Source organism: Aethalodelphis obliquidens, unplaced genomic scaffold (genome assembly GCF_003676395.1).
Source record: "Aethalodelphis obliquidens isolate GAN/ISIS:26980383/991018 unplaced genomic scaffold, ASM367639v1 scaffold83, whole genome shotgun sequence".
In the NCBI taxonomy this organism is placed as follows: Eukaryota; Metazoa; Chordata; class Mammalia; order Artiodactyla; family Delphinidae; genus Aethalodelphis; species Aethalodelphis obliquidens.
In genome coordinates, this window is record NW_020838027.1 from 7,759,276 (window position 1) to 7,774,124 (window position 14,849).

Sequence of the window (14,849 nt, forward strand, 5' to 3'; positions counted from 1 at the left end):
TTCTTAGCACCCTCAGTCCATTGTGAGTCATCTTGAACTAAAAGCAGGTTAGGAAATGTCCTTTCGTTAACCGGGTCTCACGTAAGATGGACTGACACCCTGATGCATATTCCTGGGGACCAATCTTGAATGGTGTGTCACATAAGTCCATTCTTCCCTTGGAGGCCAGTATGACATCAACGGCAGAGTTGAGTGAGTCCTTAACTTTTACTATATATTTTGGTAGCAAGATCTCAGATATAGCTGTAGGATAAGTATACATCTGGGTTTGCCAAGGACAGTCTAGATTGGTGCTTCCTGTCCTGATTGGTTTATTAATGGTTCCCTATTGCACTGTCACAAGTCCCCCAGTGGACACAATGTTGTATGGTCACGCTCTTTATACTTAGCGTAAAAAGGGAAGCTTAGTCCCACCATCCATCCCAGTGCAGCCTGCCCCAGCGCAGGGTGCGTAGAGACCAGAAGAAGAAGGCCATTCCTGAATGGTAGATTGTTCTGCTTCATTCTATTTTCTTCCCCAATGCAGAGTTGTTTTCTTCCTTTAAAGCACTGTGTACTTTAAAAAAAAAAAAGTTCACGGACCATATTGTGAAATCAGAAGTTAGGATTGCAGAAGAACAAAACAAATGGTTAAATCGTGAATAGAGGTGATTAGGCAGACGGGGGCACTGCCTTGCACACCTCCAGGGGGTGCCCTGCCGTGGTGGTGTGAAAGCACTCTCCGGAGTGGCTGGTGCCCAGGCTCTGCCCTGGTGCACTCACCCTTTGGACACACTATTGTCAGTTATCGCAAGTTGCCGCGACCCTGTTGCGTGTATTAAGCACGCAGTTCTATCAATAGCATCTGTCGGTCACCACCCAGTATGATGGGTGTGGTGTGATTCTGAGATTCTGTATGTGGGCTGGGACGGCACGTGTACACTTGCCCGTGGATACAGCCCCAAGGCAACTGCGATAACAAGTCATTTCTGAAAAATAAACTAGTTGATAAACTGATTCCATCCACTTCTCTTTTACTCGATACAAAACTTGGAATCAGCTGTTTCTAGCTGTGTTTTCTTCGGGATATATTTTTTACTCTGACAAATTTGACCAAGTTCCAAGCATTCATCCTCGTTTTGTTTTTGCTGCATGAAACCACCAGTTATTTTCAGAAACTGGTCCACTTGTCCTTGAATGGCTCTGAGTCCAGTTGGTCACTTTACTGCCGCCCGAGTAACTAGTTCCTTCCTATCCCCCCTACTCTTCACCTGCCCCTTTGCTTACCTGGATGTTACAGCGTGGGGCCTGCAGTTTGGTCAGCTCCAGCCTGTGGCATACCCTCCCGTGGATGTTTCAGGGCTACAGAGCTTGGTTTTCTCATGCTTCAAACGGCCTAAACAAAAAACATTGGAGTCCTCATCCCAAAAGCTGTAAGATGTTGTGAAGATGTCAGCCTGTTTCCCCTGTTGTGTTACAGGACCATATATATATATATATATATATATATATATATATATATATATATTTTACTTTCATTCTTACTGTTAAGGGCACTTTAGTACTTTGTAAATACAGATGACCAGGTTATTTTCAAAGTTTGAAGGAACAGGAAGGGATCACCCCTAGAAGGAGTCAGATGACGTCCCCACATGCCACTGTGCAGGTGCATACGTATTTCAGCAGTGAGTAACGGACGACCCTAGTCACTCCTGGTGCATATTCCACAGTGCGGACCAATCAGTTTTGACAGTTCAGCTTTCAACATAGCAGTGGATTGATTTAAGAGCCTCGTGACTTCTGTTCAGAGGTATTTAGCACCTAAAACTTGCATGAAGTGATCCTGAGCGCTTGCGTTTGGGGAGTAGAACATCTGTTTTTACACATCTCAGAGGGCTCAACGTTGCCTCAACATCACTCAATCAAAGCTTGGTGATTGCTTTGCTTGATACTCAAAGAAAAGGAAAAATAAGCCATGTTTTAGGTGCTAACATTGGCTAACTGGCTCCCTACCGCCTTCAGGTCTTGGCTTAGCTGCCGTCTCAGGCTACCCAGAGCACCTCTTCTAATATTTCAACAGACTCCACCCACTCGCAGCAAACTCCACCCACTCGCCCCTCCCACTCATTCCCTCCTTGATCTGCTTTCAGCTGAGCACTTATCACCTTCTGACGTTTTCTCGAGTTCATGGCCTGCTCTCACTAGACTGTAAGCTCCACAAAGGCAGAAGCTCTCTTTTGTTCAGTGGTTTACACAAACTGGTCAGAACAGTGCCTGGCCTAGAGTTGATGCTCAAAAAATAGTGAAAGCATAGTAGCTTCTGGTAGGATTGAAGGTTTCAGCTCAGGGACTAAGGTAATTAAGAACTCAATTATCCATAAAAGCACAAGTTACAAAAGGGCCATTCAAGGAACTTTGGGAACACCTTGGAGCTTTCTAGAAAGAAGATTTGGAGGCAGGGCATAGGGCTTGAACTCCAGCTCTGTCACTTATCCAGCTCGGTGACATGGGCCAGTTTATTTTTTGTATTAAAGGAAATTCTGAATTTCCTTCCTGTCAGATATAATAATTACATCATAGGTTGTGAATACTAAATCCTTTGCAAAACATTAAATAGCATTATTGCCTATTAGTAAGTCTTATTTAAAACTAAAATGCCAGTGACTTAGGCTAGCTGGCAGGAATAATCTAGGTTTTCGTGTTTTTAGCCTCTGGCAATACCACAGGACGTTCATCGGCAAACACATCACGTGGCCCGTGAGTCAGGGAAAATGAAGCGGCGTGTGTTGAGCAGGGTGTCTCCAAAAGCCGTTTTCAGACTGACAGGAAATACAGCCAAGAGGGCGCTTTCCCTCTTGGTTAATAAACTCTCCTGGAGGATTGATTTCTGGCTGGCAGTAGCTGCTGTTTATTATCAAAGATGGTCTTGCCGTTCCCCTTTTCCACAGCAGCAGGTAAAGAAAAAACACCTAGATGTGGGACAGAGTAGCTGGAACATTTTTCAGCCTTATCAGGTTAGAAGCAACATGAATTTTTTTTTAAGCTTATTTTTTGCTAAACAACTATAAAATGTCCAAATATTCATCATGCTGTACACACAGTAACAAATATAACTCCTGCCCATTAGTTTTTTGTTGTTGTTGTTTTGTTTTGTTTTTTTGCAGTACGCGGGCCTCTCACTGCCGTGGCCTCTCCCGTTGCGGAGCACAGGCTCCGGACGCGCAGGCTCAGCGGCCATGGATCACGGGCCCAGCCGCTCCGCGGCATGTGAGATCTTCCCCGACCGGGGCACGAACCCATTTCCCCCTGCATCGGCAGGCGGACTCTCAACCACTGGGCCGCCACCAGGGAAGCCCCCGGCCCATTAGTTTTTATACCACCCAAGCCCAAGGAACTGTATGAAACACTGCGTTCTGGAGAGGATGCCCTCGTCTGGGGTGTCCCGTAGCTCCATGTGACTGCAGCGCCCAGAAGCACTTTCTCCTGCCTGTGGTCCCAGCAGGCTGGTCCTGGAATGGCAAATTAGGTGTCTTTTTTGTTTGCCTTCTTTGTCAATTTTATGACCCCTAAATGACAGATCCCTTGAGGACCCACACTTCTTAAGTACCCACAAGTGAGCCAGGAGGCAAATTCAAGGAGAAATGGTGGGAGAGAACAAACCTTTATCGGCCCAGTTATTAAGTATAAATCACTGTGCAAGATGCTCAATGTTTTCTCACTTAATCTTGGAAAATAAACTCTGAGGTGAATGTTTTAATTCAATTTGCTAAATAGGAGAAAGGAAGGGAAATTTTCCAAGATCAAATAGCTAACTCTGAGCTAGATTCAAACCCAGGACCGGCTGATCACAAACCTCACGTGCGGTCTTCCCCCTGGTCACAGCAGGTTGGGGCCTTTCAGGGATTCCACGTGCAGCTTCGATCAGATTAAAGGCTGAAGCTATAAAGTGTTTCAGTTTCTCTCTGTGATGGTGCCCTGTCCTGATTTGCTTGTGCTCGCTGATTACAAATATACCAAATACTTTTACACTCCAGGTCCTCTCCTTATGTCACTCTCTATCTGGAATCCCCTTTCTTGTCCTGCCTGTTTACTGAACTCTCTCCAGAAGTAGCCCCAGTGCGCGGATTATACAAGGACAAGTATCATGAAACTAAAATAACAGTGGCTTACACAGGACATTTACTCCGCTCTTGTGTAAAAATGTCCAGGTCTGGCATGATGGCTCTGCCTCCTGAGGCTACTCTTGCCCTCTCTGTTCCGTATCAATTGGGTGTAATCTTCAGCCTGAAAGTCAGAGGCAGCATCTGTTCCCTGTAATCCGATGGAGGAAGAGAGCCGGAAGAGGACAGCACACAGCCCCGCTCTCTCTGACGGAGAGCTCCCTGAAGGTGCTAAGGACAGCGCCACTGATTTCTACTGGCCAGAACTGAGTAACCTGGCCACTTCTACTGCAAATGGAGCTGGGGAAATCTAGTCTGTGTCTTAGGTGGCCATCCTCCTGGCTCAAAACTTTATTACTTTGGGGCTTCCCTCGTGGCGCAGTGGTTGAGGGTCCACCTGCCGATGCAGGGGACGCGGGTTCGTGCCCCGGTCCGGGAAGATCCCACATGCCGCGGAGCAGCTAGGCCCGTGACCATGGCTGCTGAGCCTGCGCGTCTGGAGCCTGTGCTCCGCAACGGGAGAGGCCACGGCAGTAAAAGGCCCGCGTACCGCAAAACAAAACAAAACAAAACAAAACCTACCATACAGTACAATACAGCAAGAAAGACTAAAGCAGATGGGGCATTTTCCATATCATGCATATTAAATACAAAATTATCTAGCTAGAAGAGGCATCCTTGGGAGCAAAATTAAACCTTCAAAGTCAACTAGAAGAGAACATACTCTTCTTGGTAAGTAAGTTACTTGGTAAGTAACTTGGTAAGTTACTTCCTCACTGTTTGCTACTTGCTTCTGTAACCAGCTTCAGCTAGGGTCACTCTGCCCTTTGCTGTTCATGCGGTAGCTTTAGTGGCGCTCTCAGATCCGCAAACTCACCAAGATTTTTATAACCTCAAGACTTTCCAAAGATTTATCTGGAATACTTGTCTCACTATATTAGTTAAGGTTCTCCAGAGAAACAGAACCAATAGGATTATAGAGAGATATGTTTTTACAAGATATAAGTACCTACCTCATTCTCGCTTATTCTTCCTAAGTTGTTCCTCAAACAAACACGAACAGTCAAACTACTAACCACGGTTCTATCTTCAGGTTTTACTCATTTGTCTTCTACTTGAAACATACAATTAGAAATCCACTTATTTGGCAAGAGAAGTATATCAGGGAACATTCAATAGGAGAAAAAAAAAAAATGTAGCATTCCCTGTAGGCAGGGGTCTGTGTTGAGCTATGGTTCCTCCAAGAACACTGAAGAAGACGCTTGGCTTTTTCTAGTGAGACACACCTGCAGGCATTTCTTGCTGGGAAGTGGTCCCTCCTGCTGCAGTCCTGATGGGCAGAGCTGACGTGGTTCCAGCAGGCAGGGCTGGTGGCCCAAGCCGCCTGCTTCAGACTGTGGCAGGATATTCAGCTGAGAGGGCAGCAGGCAGAGATGGCTTTTTTTTTTTAAGCTCCTGAAAATAGTTACAGGGTTCTCATTAGCAAGGCTCTTCTGAAAATTGAAAACTGGTCTTTGTAAGTATTGATGGCTTAAGCCCATCCTTCAGGGCAAAAAACAGAAAAGGTATCTCTCTAAAGAGTGGATATATGTCTATGTATAACTGATTCACTTTGCTGTACACATGAAACTAACACAACATCGTAAATCAACTATACTCCAATAAAAACTAAAAAAAAAAAGAAAGAAAGAAAAGGAAAAGATGTCTCTCTGTGTTCCTTGATGGGCAAGGCCTCTGCTCTCACCCTTTGACCGGCAGAGCTGCACCTGGCTCCACCCCAGATCACCTAGGAAGCCTGAGACAAGGAGAACTCTTAAGTTATCAAATCACGGAGCCACCTGGAAGGAACCTCTGGTTTCTCCTTTACATTTTTTAGCTGTTGGTTTCCCTTAGCTGAAGATTTGGGCATGCTGATTCCACGCAACCCACCAAACTGCCAAGATAATACATAAAACATATGTTTACCTTTTCCAAATCCTTCCCAACTCCATTGTCTTATTTAATCCTCACAACAAACTCTTGGAGTCATTATCCACGTTTTGCAGATGAGAAAACACTGTCAAAAGGTTTGTGTCCAGGGCTTCCCTGGTGGCACAGTGGTTGAGAGTCCGCCTGTCGATGCAGGGGACACGGGTCCGTGCCCCGGTCTGGGAAGATCCCACATGCCGCGGAGCGGCTGGGACCGTGAGCCGTGGCCGCTGAGCCTGCGCGTCTGGAGCCTGTGCTCCGCAACGGGAGAGGCCACAGCAGTGAGAGGCCCGTGTACTGCAAAAAAAAAAAAAAAGGTTTGTGTCCAATGGATCAGGGTTAGACAATCATGGCCACCCTTCTCTGTTTCCTCATCTATGAATTAGTGGTAATGCCAACTGTAGCAGTGGGTGTTGATTAAATGAGCTAAAGTTTCAAGCACAGCTGTGACTCTTTATCCTGGATAAATGTTCCCTTTCCAGTTTTTAGTGAGGAAATATGCTCAGAGGGTGAAAGCAGTTATGCATGGTTTTACTCCCAGTAATTGAGAGAGCTGGGATCCAAGTCTTGTAATTTCAAATCCCATGCACTTTCCCTTATATTGATACATAGGCATGGGGCATGGTTCCTTCCTGAAAACGTGTTAGGAGGGGGAGGAAACAATTCTCAGAACAAGGAGAAGTTACATCAAAAAGCCATCAAGGAGGATGGGGTGGTAGGAGGAGATCAGTGATTCTCAAATTTAAGACTGCATCAGAATCACCTAGAGGGCTGGTTAAAATACTTTTGGGAGCCCCACTCCTAGAGTTTCTGATTCCAGAGGTGTAGAGTGGGGCTGGAATGTGAATTTCTAAGGTGTTTCCAGGTGATAACTGATGCTACTGGTTCAAGGATCACACTTTGAAAATCACTGTAGTAGAGAATATTTGAACATTCCTTATCTAAAACACACCCCACACCCTCAGTGAATCAGCAAGTTGCATGATATGACGAAGCAATATTTCTGTGAGATGCATGAAATTACAAGCATCTGATTCGTCTGGATTGGTGGCTAAATATGGGAGGTTTCTAATCACTCCTTCAAACTTAGTCATATGAATTTCTGAGAGGTAAACACGGGAAACTGCATTTTAAGCAAGGTTTTCCGTATACAGATGGAATCTTTAGAACCACTAGGTAGAGTTTATTCTTGCCAAACGATGAGAGAAATTCACAATAAGGTCCACAATAAAATGTATCTAGGCTTAAAAAGGAATGAAAACTAGAAGACTACCATTAGGGATGGATATATAGATATAGATATAGAACAGATTTATTGGGGCCTAGTCAAGAAAAATTTTGGGTTTCTTTTAATTATTTTAAAAATTTGGATAACGTTGGTGTGTTATCATTTGCATATGACTGCTGTTATGTAGGGGGGTTTGTTTGTTTATTCTTGAACAAAATAACCTGGGTTGTTTGTTTGTTTGTTTGTTTGTTTTGCGGTACGCGGGCCTCTCACTGTCGTGGCCTCTCCCGTTGCGGAGCACAGGCTCCGGACGCGCAGGCTCAGCGGCCGTGGTTCACGGGCCCAGCCGCTCCACGGCATGTGGGATCTTCCCAGACCGGGGCACGAACCCGTGTCCCCTGCATCGGCAGGCGGACTCTCAACCACTGCGCCACCAGGGAAGCCCAACCTGGGTTTTTATAACCACATTGAATTAAAATTACCAACCATCCCACTGAGTGGGTTTAAGGTACATGGTGTTTCCAATACCGGTTGCATTGGCATCAGTAGTCCCTTTTTAAAAACAGCTGATACCAACCAGGGGCCCCTCTTCAGTATCGGGACATAGGGGAGGGTCTGGGCATCTTTACTTTTTACAAACCCCTCAAGGGATCTCTGCAGCCAGGGTTCTGAACAATTCAATTGGATGCTTTTTGTCTAACAAACTCATTGGTACCAGTTCTGGAAATAGTAGCTTTTCTTCTGAATTTGCTTCATTTTCCTAGTAAGTGACAGCCCTAGAATAATTCTTGCCAGATCTGTATTTCCTTCTCCATTAATCCTTACAGTGCAGCAGAATCTAAGACAATTCCATTAAATGAACTAGATTTCTGCTACAGATGAGTGGAAGCTCTAGAAAGAAGCTTCTCGCACATTTTTAAGAAAACAAGCCAACGGTCTTCCATCCGCAATGACTCTGATGCTGTTTTGATCTGGGTGAAAGGCTGATGAGCCAACTTGCAAGACAGCCCCCAAGCCCGGAAAAAATTATGTTATTGCACTTCTGGCCACAAGGTGGCGGGCCAGATCCATTTAATTAGCTTGAATTGCCACTGGCTGCAATGATCATTTTCCCATTTATCACTAATAAAAGAGTGTATCACCGTTCTGTAAACAAAGACCACAGACTCTTAGGACTATATGGAGATATGAGATCATCTTGTTCATTGATTGTCAACTTTTTAATACCTCCCGAAGTAGGGAGATGCATTACACATTTTAAATTGTTATTCTGACTTTCTAGTGTCTCCTTCAAAATCTAAATAAATACTAACACTCTTATCTCAGACACATGGATATGCCTCTGTTCAAAAAATTAACAGTGATGCATATCCAGGAATGCAATTACAGGCATACCCCAGAGATATCCCAGGTTCGTTCCAAACCACAGCAATAAAGTGAATATTGCAATAAAGTGTCACCAATTTTTTTGGTTTCCCAGTACATATAAAAGTTATGTTTGCACTTTACTGTAATCTATTAAGTGTGGAATAGTATTTTGTCTAAAACAATGTAAATACTTTAATTTATTGGTAAAAAAATGCTACGCCTCACCTGAGCCTTCAGCGACCTGTAATCCTTGCAATAGTAACATCAAAGATCACTATTCACGGATCACCACCACAAATATAATAATAATGAGAAAGTTTGAAATACTGTGAGAATTACCAAAATGTGACACAGAGACACGAAGTGAGCAAATATTGTTGGAAAAATGGTGCGACAGGCCTGCTCAATGCAGGGTTGCTACAAATCTTCAATTTGTAAGAAATGCAACATCTATAACATAGATTTGTTCTCTCATTCATTTTGTAGAGGGAAGAGCAAGTAAAGATTTATAAGGGGGGAAAAAGCAAACGCTTATGCTTTATCTCAGTTTTTATATCTCTGAGAGTATTTGCCTCTATAAAAAGTGAAGTTTGGTTGATAGACCATCATCACAATCCAAAAAGCAGGTATTCATTATCAATTCCTTTTTTATTTTCTTTTTAATTTTTTGGCCACACCGTGCAGCATGTGGGATCTTAGTTCCCCCATCAGGGATTAAACCTGCACCCCGTGCATTAGAAGCACAGAGTCTTAACCACTGGACCGCCAGGGAAGTCCCTTAGTTATCAATTCCTTTAAATGTCTCTCAGAACTGACTTTGGTCTCATTGCCTCAATGTTACCAATTAATGAAGAGCTTCCTCAAGCGGAGGTGGTAAAGGCGGATGAGGCATGAAAAGGAAAGGGAAACGATCACTTTTGAGCATCTTTTTCCAAACGTGCTCTACTCCTAGTTTGTTTAGGAGACTAAGCTTTCAAATAAGGATAAAAAGAATGGAACTACATTTTGGTATTGCCTTAAAAAAGAAAAAAGAAGACAAAATAAAATATTTTTAAAAACCTCTGCAGCCACAAAATACACACCTAAATTTGTTTATAGTGTTCAAATCTAAAGAGATTATATATATACAGTAGTCCTCTGCTTATCTCTCCAACCTCATCCATCACTTCATCCATCGCATGTCAATTGCCCTCTCACTAATTAATCTTGAACCACACTGGTCCTATATCTGTTTCGGGAGCTACACCAAGCAGTTTCCTGTTTCAGGGCTGTGCGCATGCTCGTATGTAAGGCAAATGAATTTTTTTCAAACATTTTCCAGCAATAATTTCTTAATATCATCAGTTAGTTTATATTTTTAAAGAAGATTAAATAGCGATTCGCTTCTGAAACTCGTTGATTCAACTTTACCTTTGTTGTTGTTATTGTTGTTTATATTGCTGAGAAAACTGGATTGTTTGTCCTTTAGGGTTTTCTATAGCCCTGGCTTTGCTGATGTCATGCTATATTGTTGTTCGACATGTTCTTTTGTTTTTTCTATTTCTTGTATATTGATAGTGAAATAGATACTTGATAAGATTCAGATTGGATTTATTTTGGAGAAAAAAAAGCACCCTACTATTTTATAAGGGTTGTGTACTTGCATTCAGAGAAAGTTATTATTTAGGGTTTCATTTTTGTAATATTAGCAGCAGTTGATGATCATTAACTACAACCATTAACTCATTACACGTGGCAAAATACTGATTTTTTTAAACATCTATATTGGAGTATAATTGCTTTACAATGTTGTGTTAGTTTCTGCTGTATTACAAAGTGAATCAGCTATATGTACACATATATCCCCATATCCTCTCCCTCTTGCGTCTCCCTCCCACGCTCCCTATCCCACCCCTCTAGGTGGTCACAAAGCACCGAGCTGATCTCCTTGTGCTATGTGTCTGCTTCCCACTAGCTATCTATTTTACATTTGGTAGTGTATATAAGTCCATGCCACTCTCTCACTTCATCCCAGCTTACCCTTCCCCCTCCCCGTGTCCTCAAGTCCATTCTCTATGTCTGCGTCTTTATTCCTGTCCTGCCCCTAGGTTCTTCAGAACGCTTTTTTTTCTTTTCTTTCTTTTTTTTTTTTTTAGATTTCATACATATGTGTTAGCATAAGGTATTTGTTTTTCTCTTTCTGACTTACTTCACTCTGTAGGACAGATTCTAAGTCCATCCACCTCACTACAAATAGTTCAATTTTGTTTCTTTTTATGGCTGAGTAATATTCCATTGTATATATGTGCCACATCTTCTTTATCCATTCATCTATCGATGGACATTTAGGTTGCTTCCATGTCCTGGCTATTGTAAATAGTGCTGCAATGAGCATGTCTGTCTTTTTGTTTGTTTGTTTTTTTGTTTGCGGTATGCGGGCCTCTCACTGTTGTGGCCTCTCCCGTTGCGGAGCACAGGCTCCGGATGCGCAGGCTTAGCAGCCATGGCTCACGGGCCCAGCCGCTCCGCGTCATGTGGGATCTTCCAGGACCGGGGCACGAACCCGTGTCCCCTGCATCGGCAGGCAGACTCTCAACCACTGCGCCACCAGGGAAGCCCTGTTTGGTTCTTTTATGATATTTTCTATTTATATTTTTGAAATTCTCATCTTGTTCATATATAATTTTCCTTTGATTTTTTTTGTCTGTGTTTTTCTTCAGCTCCGTGAGCATATTGAGAACAGTTGCTTTAAAGGTTTGTTTACATCGACTGATATCTGTGCTTCTTCATGGACAGTTTCTGCAGATTCATTCTGTCTTTCGAGTGAGCTCTATTTTCCTGTTTCTTTGTATGACTTGTGATTAGTTGTTGGTGAAAATTGGGCATTTGGTACAACAGCTGCCTTTCCCAGTCTTTGCAAGTTGGCTCTGTGTCAGGGCAATTCTATATTTATTAGTTTTGAACTTTGAGTCTTGGGATTAGCCTGAGATGAAGCCTTAAGGTCTTCTCAGGCCTTTTTGAACTTGCATCTTGCCTGGGTCTCCGTGTAGATTTTTTATTCCCTCATATATATGGTTGTTGTTGAATGCCTTTACTTCCTGAAGAATCACACCTCGCTTCTCCTCAGAGCCTCAGACGATCTGTTGTGCGCCTCCCCCTCCTATCTCCTGCTCCGGGTGCACATGGATCTGTAGTGTCCTTCAGCTTTTACCTGCAGTGTCTGCCGTATTTGTTACTATCACCAACATGGAACATAGCTACTCTTTCCCTTTTGGAAGCAGAGCATATTCTGTCCAGTAAATTTGGGGTGAGATACACCTTCTTTTGAAGGAACAATGATCGGGCATTAGCCTAAATAGAAGAGTCAGTAATAAGGTGATCATGGGAAATATATCTGGGGACTAAAAAATCCTGGTACAGAAAATTTATTGAAAATAGAAATTAAGATAATAAATATGTTTGGAGCTTCAGCTTTCAAATGGTTTGAAGAATCAGCTACCATCAGTTCCACAGGAGGATAATAAACTAGTTCTTATAGAAACATATATTAAAGAGAGGAAATAGAGCAAAAAAGATGTTGTAAATTTATTTTAGGGCTTTACTTGAGACTGAAAGAGATGCGAAGCAAGATTACATGAAGATGAGGCTCCTTAGTGTGGCTTTCTCATACAAAACCACATGGCTATTTTTCTAGAGAAAATGGTTGAGAAAAATACATTATGGGTTATGAAACTATATATATATACACCTGAGATAAATGAATCTGTAAGAACTGTGAAGAAGTCAAGGGAACCTAAGTAGTTTTTAAGAAAAGGACCAATTGACAGAGGTAAATAAAATTGCCCTGCAAGTGAAAGTAGTTGATAGGAAAAGGAGAATACGGTGACTTGAAGGCTTTTGAGCCTGCTTCCATTTCTTTTCTTTTTTTTTTTTTTTTGGTGGTACACGGGCCTCTCACTGTTGTGGCCTCTCCCGTTGCGGAGCACAGGCTCCGGACGCGCAGGCTCAGCGGCCATGGCTCACGGGCCCAGCCGCTCCGCGGCATGTGGGATCTACCCGGACCGGGGCACGAACCCGTGTCCCCTGCATTGGCAGGCGGACTCTCAACCACTGCGCCACCAAGGAAGCCCCTCCATTTTTGAGATTAGAGTTATTCATTCTCATACTCCAATGTCCACCCTCAATACTTTTTGGGCCCCTCAATACCCAGAAAGGATCCAGGAGATAACGCTGAAGTTCTTGCTTGAACTCCTGCAGCCCTCAGAATGATTGTCTTTGTCTAAGAATGATTCTGATATGAATCCTTCTACTTCAGTGATTTCATGGAGTATTATCTATTAATTAAGAATTTTCTTATTAAGGGACTTCCCTGGCAGTTCAGTGGTTAAGACTTCACCTTCCAATGCAGGGGGTGCGGGCCGATCCCTGGTCGCGGAGGTAAGATCCCACATGCCTCGCGGCCAAAAACCCAAAACATGAAACAGAAGCAATATTGTAACAAATTCAATGAAGACTTTAAAAATGGGGACTTCCCTGGTGGTGCAGTGGTTAGAAATCCACTTGTCAATGCAGGGGACACAGGTTCATGCCCTGGTCCAGGAAGATCCCACATGCCGCGGAGCAGCTGAGCCCATGCATCACAATTACTGAGCCTACGTGCTACAACTACTGAAGCCCGTGGGCCTAGAGCCCATGCTCTGAAACAAAGAGAAGCCACCGCAATGAGAAGCCCGCATACCGCAAGGAAGAGTAGCCCCCGCTCACCACAACTAGAGAAAGCCCACGTGCAGCAATGAAGACTGAACACAGCTAAAAATAAAATTAATTAATTTTAAAAAAGAAGACTTTAAAAATGGTCCACATCAAAAACATCTTTTTAAAAAAGAATTATCCCATTAAATTATTATCATTCTATTAATTGAGATAACTCCTTCATTATCTTCATAGTTACTTAATATTTTATTATTTTAATGATTATTCTGAAAATTTCAACATGCATTCTTGACTTTGTAATGTCCAAGATAAATAGTTGCTTTACCTCTTCTTGTATATTTTAATAGCCTTAGATCCTTTTAACTCCACTTATGCCCCTTTTAATTTAATTGCAACACTTACAGTGTACTTGAAGCTTATGCAATTTTAAACCACAGACACTAATATTATGGTTTTATATAATCACTATTCATTTAGATTTACACCCGCATTTACCTATTTCATTGCACTTTATCCTGAATCTTAGCGGTTCCATTTGGGATTATTTTCTTACATCCAAAGAACATTATAGTATATCCTTTGTGCAGACCTAAGTTAACGATTTTTTTCTCTACCTATCTTAAATTATCTTTATTTCACCTATGGAATATAATTATATCCTCATATGATTCTCATATAATTATCTTTCCTCTGGGGATAGAGTTTTAGTATGACAATTGTCTTTCAGTAATTATATGGCTTCTATGTTTTCTTTTTCTTTTTATAGATTATCTGTCAATTACTTCTTTATTATTTTATTTTTTTTCTTCTTTTTGGCCACGCCATGCGGCATGTAGGAACTTAGTTCCCTGACCAGGGATTGAAACCACGCCCCCTGCACTGGGAACTCAGAGTCTTAACCACTGGACTGCCAGGGAAGTCCCAGCAATTTCTTCTTTAAAAGTAAATTCTGTATTTTACTGCCTGTCTTTCAGCTTTCATTTATCTTTGGTTTTCAGCAATTAAACATGATATATATAACTTTGTTTTTATTTTGTTCACCCTACTGGTGTTCCTAATACTTTGTCAATATGTAGTTTGATGTCTTCTATCAGCTTTGGAACATTCACAGATATTATCTATCTCACTATGAGTTATGGGTAAACTGTGATTTACGAAAGCAAATTTTGAGGTAACAGATCATTAGGAGACATTGTCTTAGCAAATACACTACTTTGCATATACATTTTTATTTGCTTGTCCTGAAAGAGTTCACCAATGATCTGTATATACAAGTTTAATTTGAAGCATGGTATGTAGATGAGATGGGAGCAGCTGGGAAAGACTTTCAGATATTCTTGCTGAAAATTATTCAGAGTGGAGGCCAGCCTTAGCAAGGAAGAATGTTGTAATTATGAGGTATGTCTTCCAAGAGCACCATATGGAAATTGTCAGGATATATGCCATCAATTTAT